Below are 11,523 nucleotides of genomic sequence, written 5' to 3' on the forward strand. Positions count from 1 at the left end.
CCTGACTGTGTTATTTTAAGCTGACTGACCTTCACAGAAAGCTCATTTCTGATTTCTACTTTTCCCCTGGGAAAAACAGGTTTTCTGGACAATGACTTAGTTTACTTAGTTTACTTCAATTGTAAGAGAGGTGACATGGTCAGATCTATGCTTTGGAAAAATCATTCTGGCAACTGTGTGGAGGAAGATAGAGTGGAGAGATGCTTGAGGCTGATAGAACAATTGGGAAAAGATTGCAATAGTCCATGAAGAGGGCCTGAGCTAGCTTGTGTGAGTAAAGGGGATTGCATATGGGAGATGTGAAGGAGGAAATGGTGAGAAGGCAACAGAATGGATATATGGAGTTGAGGAGGGTACTATGGTTGCAAACCTGAGTACTCTCAACAGCAACTGGGAAGTTGGCAAGAAGGGAGTATCTTTTTTTTAAACTCTTACTTTGTTTTATAATTGATATCAAGGCAGAAGAGAGTGGTAAGGGCTGGGCAGTTGGGATTAAATGACTTGCCCAGGATTAGACAGCTAGGAAATGTCTGAAGTCAAATTTGAACCTGGGACCTTCTGTTTTCGGGTCAGGGGCTCTATCCATTTCCCAGAGAAGGGACTATCTTAAGGCAAAGACAGTAAGTTCTATTTTGGACTTGATGAGTTTGAAATGCTTATGAGAAAATTCAGTTTGAAATGTCCAAAAGCCTTTGATGATGTAGGACTCCAACTTGGGAGAGACTAGTAGGATTTGATATATAGTTCTAAGAATCTTCTCAAGATGACAACTGAACTCACAGGAGCCAATGTAACAGAAATATCCTTTTTGATGGATCTCTGGTAATATATATCAAGTGAGGCATAAAAAGGAAGATCTGTGTTTGTCAAAGGTATCTACCACTGTAATGGAGGATGTGTGGAGTGAAACTCTGGGGGGGGGGGTTTCATTCTCCCATGAATCACTTTAATGAGCAGACAGGAGACTTGATGCTGGCAGAGTTCATGTGGCTTTATTCAGAGGCATGGTGGGGGACATAGAGTGAGGAACACTGATTGGGCATACACAGTATCCTCACAAGGTGTGGGGGTTGGGGGGGGCATAGGGAGAGAGAGAAAGTGCATCCAGATGCCTAGATTTACTCAGATTTTATAGGGATCCAACGCAATGTTATCTCTATTTTCCCATCATCTGTATCTTCTTCTACCCTCCTTCTTCTATCCTCCTTAATCCTTCCCAAAAGTTTCTGAGTAGTCCAAGTGTATAGGAATATTATTTAGATTTGCAAATTTTAGTTGAGTCAGGTTTTTAGGCCTGCCAAGGATTTTCAGCATTGTAACAATTCAGGCTAAAACACTTTAAAAACATTTTTCGGGTTATAGCATCATTTAGGACATGTATTTAAGATTATAACTTTTAAGTTTTGAGATTTCTCTCATAGGGAATAGGTCACCCCAAAACTTCTTCCCATGGGAATGAAGAAGAGAGGGGGCTCTTTAGCCACATTTGAGAAGAATATCAAAGGCTTATATATACACCTATATGTGTATATATATATATATATATATAGCTGCTTGGGGAGGGGATTTCTTCTCTTCAAAAGGAGAGATTGATATCTCCTAGTGAAGGGCACCTAACTTCACTATTTTTCTATAGGAAGTTGCCAATCTATGATTACTAATATGAATCAATGTATATTGGGGATTAATGCACAATTTTCATCCCACACAGAGGAGATCCAGTGTAAAGACCTGGTGGAAGAAAGATTCCCTGTGGATGGTGAAGTCCTCAAGATGCTCTTGTTTTTGGAAGACATTGTACTGATTATATCAAGCCCAGGATATTGCAGAGCTTTTGAGAAAGGATCTATAGATTTGTTCTCTTCACCTCCAACTCATTCTATGACTCTCACTTGATACCTTCCCACCCTTCATTAGCTGCTTAAAACTCCCCATTATCTTTTTTCCCCTCTATATGGCAACATGATATGGAAAACCACTGCCTCTGAAAAACTAAAAAATATTGGACAGAGAGCAATGGAGAGGCACATAATGGTAATGAGCACACTGAAATATATAAGCAATGAGGAGTTTCAAAGAATAGGAGTAAAGGGTGCCATCAAGGAGCAGAATAAGAGGAAAAAAAGTTAGGCTGGTCATGTGATTTGCTCCAATGTGGTGCTCAGCCCCAGCAGGGCTTTACCACGTCCATTGTCCCCATGTGGATTTTCTAGTAATCTTTAGCAAGAAGTCCAGTGGTGTCTTCATCAAAAGTTCTACCACCGCAAACTCTTCCAGGAAAGGAAGGCCTCTCCAGAACCAATTTCTCCAGAAGCCCAGAAAGGAAGGGCAGTTACTCACCAAGCTCACTGACACAGAGTCTCCCAAGAAGAGGTCCCAAGGAGAAGATCCAAACCCAAGATCCAAGCTGAAGGTCTCAGCTAAAGATCCCCTGGACAGGAAGTTCAGGACTTTTTACAGTACTTTTTCCACATCACTTCCTGTCCCTTCCTCTACTTTATGAGAACCAATTTCAGTCTTTCAATTTGCCTAGTACTGCCCAAGGGGTGGTCAGTGGCCTCTGGAGTTGTCACCCACTCTGGCAAGTGCTTGTGAACTCTCTTATTTAGTGTTAAGTAGGGCTGTTTTGAGTTCTTGATTGATTAATTTTAAAGTTGCTGATTGATAAAGAAAGTTTGATTCACTCTTCATAATACCCCCTGTGATTCTTTGGGAGACTAGTCTCCCCAATGAATCATTTAACATAACCAGCTTATACCGCTAAAGAATCTTCTAGCTAAAGGTGCACACAATATTGCATTTTTCTAAGAGGAAACTACAATAGTTGTATATAAGAGGGAAATAAAAGAGAGAGCAAAACCAAAGTTTGCTAGGTGCATTGACAAAAAGCCAATTGGGGATAGTCTCCTTTGGCATAAGAGCTTACATTCAAAACAAATGTGTTCAACCACCTTCAGTTCAATCAATTACATCTCGAAGTTCATTCTGGATCTTCTGATGCACTGGAGGTTTCTTTATGGCACTTTCTCCAAACAGTTCACTTTCTTGATTCAAGGAGTTATCGAACTTCTTTTCTTGAAATTTCTTTTCTTTTCTTTTTTTTTTAAACCTTTACCTTCCGTCTTGGAGTCAATACTGTGTATTGGCTCCAAGGCAGAAGAGTGGTAAGGGCTATGCAATGGGGGTCAAGTGACTTGCCCAGGGTCACACAGCTGGGAAGTGTATGAGGCCAGATTTGAACCTAGGACCTCCCATCTTTAGGGCTGCTTCTCACTCCACTGAGCTACCCAGCTGCCCTCCTTGAAATTTCTCTTTTAAAAAAATTGTTTTAATCTTGGATTTTACGAAAATTATACACTCGTAATGGTTAGAATGGATTTGACTAAATGAAAAGAGTAAAAAAATGTTGTGGCCACTATATATAGAAATTAACCCTTAAGTCACAAGACTATTAATAGCTCTAATAGCTTTATTATAATAAGATAAAGATAATAAAAGAGGGAACTAGAGAAAGGAGGTAAAGAATTACCTAGCCTAATAACCTAAAGCCTAACAACCCAGAGTCTGTCTCCAAATCTCAGCCTCAAAAACAACCCCTCCTGCTTCTTGCTGGGTCTCACCTTATATGCCGTTCCCTTTACCCACTAGCTCTCCTACATCACCCCCCAGGAACCAATCACAATTCCTCAATTAGCCTGACACCACCCAGTGGGGCAGTGCCTGTGGGATCAATTCCCTGGTTGCTGATTGACCCAAATTCAAAACAAATGGAAGGGAAGTCTAAATCTCTGATTGATCAAATCAAAACACAAATTCCCTTCTCACACAATTAAACTATGTGCAGCTAAGATTTTTTTCAGTATGCATTTCTAACGTTGAAAAAGATTTATTTTGCTCCAAGAATATTCCTTCATGAAAATGGATAATAGGTAGTTAGTAAGAGTACTCTCTTGTTATCCTGACAAGTTCCAGAGAGAGTGAGAAAGCCCACCCATATGATAGGTGAATGAGAAAAATGGGCATTTGAATCATACAGGGTGGACAGGCCATTTGTGCCGGAAGCCATCGAGGCTGTGAGGTTTAGCACGGCTACTCACAAGCTCTGACAATACAGCACGGCAGGTTTGTCAGGAGGATGGAAATTCCACACTCGGTTTACCCTATGTGATTCTTTTTACAGTGACATTCACTTGTATTGAAATTATTGCAATTAATAGCCTAATTTGGCTCAAAGGAGACAAAGAAAAACAATACAGGTTCATGGCAAGAACAATCACAGTCACAGACCACCCACTATCCTAAAATAAACCCCTGTACAACCCCCTAGAGTATAGACATTTCCCCTAGAATCAGCCCAGCAAAAAACCAGCAGTTAGTGAGTTAATGCAAGTTTCTAAAGTTCCCAACAAGAAAATACCTGGCCTGATTTGTTCCCAAACTCCTACAGACCAAAGAAACAGTGAAACACAAGGAAATTAAGGCAATGACAAATTAGCACAGAATCATCCTACCAGAACTGCATTCTTATTAACCCCATAGCAGAAAGAACAGCATGGGAACAAAATTTGGACCAGATGATATTATTGTATCTTATTAGATGTAATCAACTACCATAACTATCTCCTTGATTTATGATGGGAATGAATAGTATAACGTAACTATATACATGATTTAATTAGTTAAAATATAGTTAACTATTATGCTTAGCTAGGAACTGATGTTCTAGTACCTTACAGATGGCTGAAAAGAATAAGTTCCAACTAAGCCAGGCCATAATGAATAATTCTTGACAAGCCTGCTTCTTTGTTTAACCACAGTAAGATAATTAGTAAATGCCAATCATATGATGTTTCAAAAGTTAATATGTGATTTTGAATGTATGGGAAAATCAAAACCTGTATGAGATCATAAAGAAAAAAGGGTATAAAAATTAAAATCAGCAGATGGCACTAGAAGGAACAGCCTCTGCAATTTGACTTGCACTCTGGCTCGTCTTCACTCCATTCTTCGCCACGCCATCCCACCTCCAGAGACCCAACATTTGAACATATGAGTATTCATAGAAGCTCTATTTGTAAAGCATAAAGTTAGAAAGAAATCATATGTCAATTGTAGGAGGATGACTGAACAAATTATAGTATATATTTGCTTGTTTTTTTGGACTTGTGACTTCATTGCTGTAAGAAACTCCCTCTAGCTACAACTCTACAACTTATCACTTTATAGGATTCTCTAGCATTATTCTGCCAGTATGCCTGAAAGCTGGCATTTACATCTAGTTTTTCATGACTCTGGAGGCCTGTTTTCTAACCCTTATGCCATGTTGTCTCTCTTGAAATGATGGAATATAATTATCATGAAATTATTAATATGAATAATTCAAAGAAATATGGGAAGATTTATATGAAAATATGCACAGTGAATAAAATAAGAAAAATAAGAAAAAAAGAAAATAAGAACTACATACCTGCTACCCACAACTGAGCACAGTGCCTTTTCCCACAAAGGGTTTGCCGCTGGTCTTAAAACAGGGTTAAATCTTTTGGGAAATTGATCTTAAAGAAAGGGGATCAGATATCTCACACTGGATCATTATGTGACCACTCTAGAGACCTATGGGAAAAAAAAATCTCTTTGATAAAAGCTTAGGTATGGCTCTTGTGTAGGGTATTCCCCAAAAAGATTAACAAGGTCCTTTTCAGGAAAGTCACTAAATGTTCAGAATAATAGATATCAGGCATAGAATAGCTATTTATTTCTTCTACCACAAAGGAAATGCTTAAAACCCCAAAGATTCATAAGTGCCCATTCAAAATATACTTAAAATATGAAATAGTAACCCATCATTCCTATTATGTTCTCCTGGGTTATAGGAAAGATTCCCAGAAATTTGTGAGAGTATTGGACAGCTATTTTACCTTCATCTTGGCTCTATATTTATAAGCAATAACTGACGGTTCCTATCATATGGGCAGGAATGATTAGTTCATTCACCTGGGGGTGGTCATCTCCTCTGAGAAGGGTGTAGTTGTAGAAGGTATTTCCTACTTCACACTTGATCTCAGCCAAAAGGTGGAGAAGTGATTTTCCTTCTTCCAGTCAGTTCTCAGGAACTCTTCTGCAAATCATGATGTAGTTGATAAAGAGAGAAATATCCATCTCAGGATTATTGTTTAGATACCTGTGCTCAGGGAAAGAAAGACAGCAGAAGAGGCAGTCTGGGACCCTGAGGTTTTCGGTTTCAGGCTCACTTAAGCAAGAACATATTTTTGTTGCCATGTACTCTTTGGTACCAGAGAAGGAGCAAAATTCTCTTCTCCCACTTCAAGAGAGGCCAGAGTAGAATGGGAAGAGTCCCAAGCAACACAATTAAAGGAGAGGAAGAGAGAGGAGATTTGGATTTCCTTTTTTTTTTTTTTTTTTTTTTTTTTTAAACCCTTGTACTTCGGTGTATTGTCTCATAGGTGGAAGAGTGGTAAGGGTGGGCAATGGGGGTCAAGTGACTTGCCCAGGGTCACACAGCTGGGAAGTGGCTGAGGCCGGGTTTGAACCTAGGACCTCCTGTCTCTAGGCCCGACTCTGACTCCACTAAGCTATCCAGCTGCCCCCTGGATTTCCTTTTAAAGTCAATTAAATGAGGAGCTCTTTCTAGTTCAGTTGCCAATCCTCTGGTATTACTCACTCCTCTCCCTCCTCTACCCACCTCAAGGACCAAAGAACCAGCCAAAAGACTGGTTGTGTGTTTCTTTTAGAATGGGGCATAGAAAACATAAAAAGGTTATGGCAGCTAGGTGGCACAGTGGATAATGCTTACACAGTGAGCATGTTTTCTTTTAATATTACTGTTTTTTCCTTCCAGATTTTTCTTCACTTCTGTATATTTGTATTCCCATTCTCTTTGTTTCTTTGGTGAGACTTGCTGTCTCAGATTACAAGTTTTCTATTTTGCCCATTTTTCCCATTTTTTTTTTTTTTGCTGTACATGCCTTAAATTTTGTTTTGAAAATTCTCATTTTTCTTTTGAATCATTGAGAAACAGCATATAGTGGTTCCATGTTCTCCTCACATTCTGCAAGGTTGACTGTTTCATCAAGTATTGGATCATTTCCTTTTGTTTTGCAATATGTAATCATTGATATTTAATTTACTAGATTTACTAGAGCTGGAGACCTTATTTCCTTTTGTGTGAATGTTTTCCCTGTTAGTTTATCTGCTTATGTTCAAGGTATTTGAGCATTCTTCTTTCTGATATCTTTGGTAATTCCATATTTTCTCCCTTGATGTTCTCCTATTCACTTTCAGACTCTCTTTTCTGATATTTTCTTTGGGGGCTGGATCTCAAGGAGTCTTAGCTTCCTTTCATATTGGGCAATTCATGGTTCTTCAGCCTAGGTCCCTATCCCAAATGACTTTTTGGTGATTAGAATTGGCCCTAGCTGAATGCTGTGCTCCTTTTCTTCAGGTTTGGTAAAGTGGTGTATAACCATATCCCCAAATAGTATCCTGTACTGGTGTTCCTATCCCACTCATCTCTGTTCCTTATTATTTGGCTGGCTACTAGCTGTTCAGAGAGCTGTTGCATTGGGGTTGTGGCCCCTGGAAAGCTTATTTATTTTAGTTACATAGTTGTTTTTTTGTTCTTAAACCCTTAATTTCTGTGTATTGACTCATAGGTGCAAGAGTGGTAAGGGTAGGCAATGGGGGTCAAGTGACTTGCCCAGGGTCACACAGCTGGGAAGTGTCTGAGGCTGGATTTGAATACATATAGAGTTTTTGACAATTTTTTTGATGTTTTAGAATTCAGATTTTTTCCTTCCCTCCCTTCCTCATTTCTCTGAGGCAGTTTGATAAAGATTTTACCAGTGCTTTCATGTAATACATATTTCCATATTTTTCATTCTGTGATAGAAGACACATATCACACATACAATAAAAAATTCATGAAGGAAATAAAGTGGAAGATGGCATAGTTTGATCTACAATCAGACTCGAACAGTTCCTTTTTTGGTGGTGGATAGCATTTTTTTGCTTGGCTGATAATTCACAGTTGTTCATCATATATTATTTCTATTACTGTATACATTGTTCTCCTGGTTCTTCTCACATCACTTTGCATCAGTTCATATAAATCTTTCCAAGTTTCTCTGAATTCATCCTGTTTCTTGTTTCTTGTGATATAATAGTATTCCATTACAACCATATGCCACAACTTATTCAGCCATTCCCTAAGTGATAGATAACCCCATAGCTTCCAATTGTTTGCCACCAAAAAAAAGCCACTACATTATGTAGCAATCCAGGTATACATTAATCTTGATATTATTTTAAGAGTGCTCAAAAACTGACTCTTGTACTGATTATGATTGATTTCTGTAACCTTGAGTTAAATTGAACCTCAATCGTGCCAAATTCCTAGCCCTTCCCTAAGGCTACACTCAGGAAGACTGGCCAGTTATCTCAGTCCCCTTATTTTGTCTAAAATAATGAATTAACTTATATATCAAACAACATCAGATGCCTTAGGCCATATGAACTCCTGATCTGGGTATTGTCTTAGAATCCAGCAGTTTGTATCTCATGATGATTACCTCATAATGTTAATGTATCAGACCACTTGGCTCTCCCCTTCCCCCAATACTGTTGTAACCCCAATAAAAGTACCTATATGCCAGTTGAGGATTAAGCTCTTGACCACCAGAGCTTACTCACTCCCTGTCTAACTACCTTATGCCAGAACTTTCTTTGCCTGCATGTCTTTATTCTCGCCTTATGTTCTCTTTCCATTAGTACTTAACCTGTAGCCCATTTTCTCTCAGTCCTTGGTTCCCCCTTCTGAGTGTCCTACCCACTAGGAATCTTCTTTGAGCTGTTGGACAGCTTCAGTACAGGTAGGTCCTTTTACCTTCCCTCTGATCTCTTTGGGATACAGACCCAATAGAGATATTTTGGGGTTAAAGAGTATGCCTAGTTTTATGGCATTTTAAGCTGATTCCATATTGCTCTCTAGTACGATTGTCTCAGTTCACATTTCCACCAACAGAGTATTAATGCCCCAATTTTCCCATATCCTCTCCAATATTTATCATTTTCCCTTTTTAGTTATGTTAGCTAATCTGATAGGTATGAGGTGGTAACTCAGAATTATTTAAATTAGCATTTCTCTAATCAATAGTGATTTGGAGCATCTTTTATTATGACTATAGATGGTTTTAACTTCCTCTGAGAACTGCCTGTTCCTATCCTTTGACCATTTGTCACCTGGGGAATGTTTTGTATTCATATAAATTTGACTCAGTCCTCCAGATATTTGAGAAATGAGGCCTTTGTCAGAGACACTATACAATTTCCCCTAAAATTTGTTGTTTCCCTTCTAATATTGGTTGCATTGGTTTTATTTGTATGAACCCTTCTTAATTTAATGTGAGGAAAATATCCATTTAATTTTTTGTAATGTTCTTGATGTCTTGTTTGGTCATAAATTCTTCCCTCATCTATAAGTCTGATAGGCACACTTTTCTGCATTTTCTTTTGTTTATGTATCATCCTTTATTTCTAGATCAAATGTCCATTTTGATTTAATTGTGGTGTATGGTGTGCAATGTTGGTCTATGCCTTAGTTTCTGCCATACTGTTTTCCACTTTTCTCAGCAGTTGTTGTCAAATAGTGAGTTCTTTACCAAAATCTTTTTCCTTGGAGTGCCTTTTTCCCCAGAGCACCTTTTGCCCCCAAGAGCTTTGTTCCCTGCATTGCTGCCAGAGATCTAATTTTCCCTGGCTTTCCCAAACCTTTCTTTTCTAACCTTGAATAAATTCAGCTAAATATTCCTGGAGTCTAACTACAAAACACTTTCCAAACAATTAAAACTAGATCTAAACAATTGGAAAAACATTGATTGCTCATGGGTACAATGAGCTAGCATAATAAAAATGACCATTCTACCCAAATTAATTTACCTATTTAGCGATATACCTATCAAACTACCAAAAAACTTTTTTACTGAATTAGAAAAAACTATAACAAAGTTCATTTGGAAGAACAAAAGATCAAGAATATCAAGGGAAATAATGAAAAAAATATGAAGGAAGGTGGCCTAGCAGTACCAGATATTAAACTATACTATAAAGCAGTGGTCATCAAAACAATATGGTACAGGCTAAGAGACAGAAGGGAGGATTAGTGGAATAGACTTGGGGTAAGTGATGTCAGCAAGACAGTGTATGATAAACCCAAAGAGCCCAACTTTTGGGACAAAAATCCACTATTTGACAAAAACTGCTGGATAATTTGGAAAACAATATGGGAGAGATTAGTTTAGATCAATATTTTACACCCTACACCAAGATAAATTCAGAATGGGTGAATGACTTGAATATAAAGAGGGAAACTATAAATAAGTGAACACAGAATAGTATACTTGTCAGATCCCTGGGAAAGGAAAGATTTTAAAACCAAGCAAGAGTTAGAGAAAATTACAAAATGTAAAATAAATATTTTGATTATATTAAATTAAAAAGCTTTTGTACAAACAAAAACAATGTAGCCAAAATCAGAAGGGAAACAACAAATTGGGGAAAAAATCTTTATAACAAAAAACTCTGACAGGGGTCTAATTACTCAAATATACAAGGAGTTAAATCAGTTGTATAAAAAAATCAAGCCATTCCCCAATTGATAAATGAGCAAGAGACATGAATAGGCAATTTTCAGATAAAGAAATCAAAAGTATCAATAAGCGCATGAGAAAGTGTTCTAAATCTCATAGAGAAATGCAAATCAAAACAACTCTGAGGTATCACCTCACACAATGTTGGAGGGGATTGTGGCAAAATTGGGACATTAATGCATTGCTGGTGGAATTGTGAACTGATCCAACCATTCTGGATGGCAATTTGGAACTATGCTCAAAGGGCTATAAAAGATTGCCTGCCCTTTGATCCAGCCATACCATTGTTGGGTTTGTACCCCAAAGAGATCATAGATAAACAGACTTGTACGAAAATATTTATAGCCGCGCTTTTTGTGGTGGCAAAAAACTGGAAAATGAGGGTATGTCCTTCAATTGGGGAATGGCTGAACAAATTATGGTATATGCTGGTGATGGAATACTATTGAGCTCAAAGGAATAATAAACTAGAGGAATTCCATGTGAACTGGAAAGACCTCCAGGAATTGATGCAGAGCGAAAGGAGCAGAGCCAGAAGAACATTGTACACAGAGACTGATACACTGTGGTAAAACCGAATATAATGGACTTCTGTACTAGCAGCAATGCAATGACCCAGGACAATTATGAGGGACTTATGGAAAAGAAAGCTACCACATTCAGAGGAAGAACTTCAGGAGAGGAAACACAGCAGAAAAGCAACTGCTTGAACACATGGGTTGAGGAGGACATGATTGGGGATGTAGACTCGAAACTAACACACCAATGCAACTATCAACAATTTGAAAATAAGTCTTGATCAATGACACATGTTAAAACCAGGGGAAATGCGCATCGGCTATGGGGGGGGGAAGGAAAG

Source organism: Gracilinanus agilis, chromosome 1, assembly GCF_016433145.1.
Source record: "Gracilinanus agilis isolate LMUSP501 chromosome 1, AgileGrace, whole genome shotgun sequence".
In the NCBI taxonomy this organism is placed as follows: domain Eukaryota; kingdom Metazoa; phylum Chordata; class Mammalia; order Didelphimorphia; family Didelphidae; genus Gracilinanus; species Gracilinanus agilis.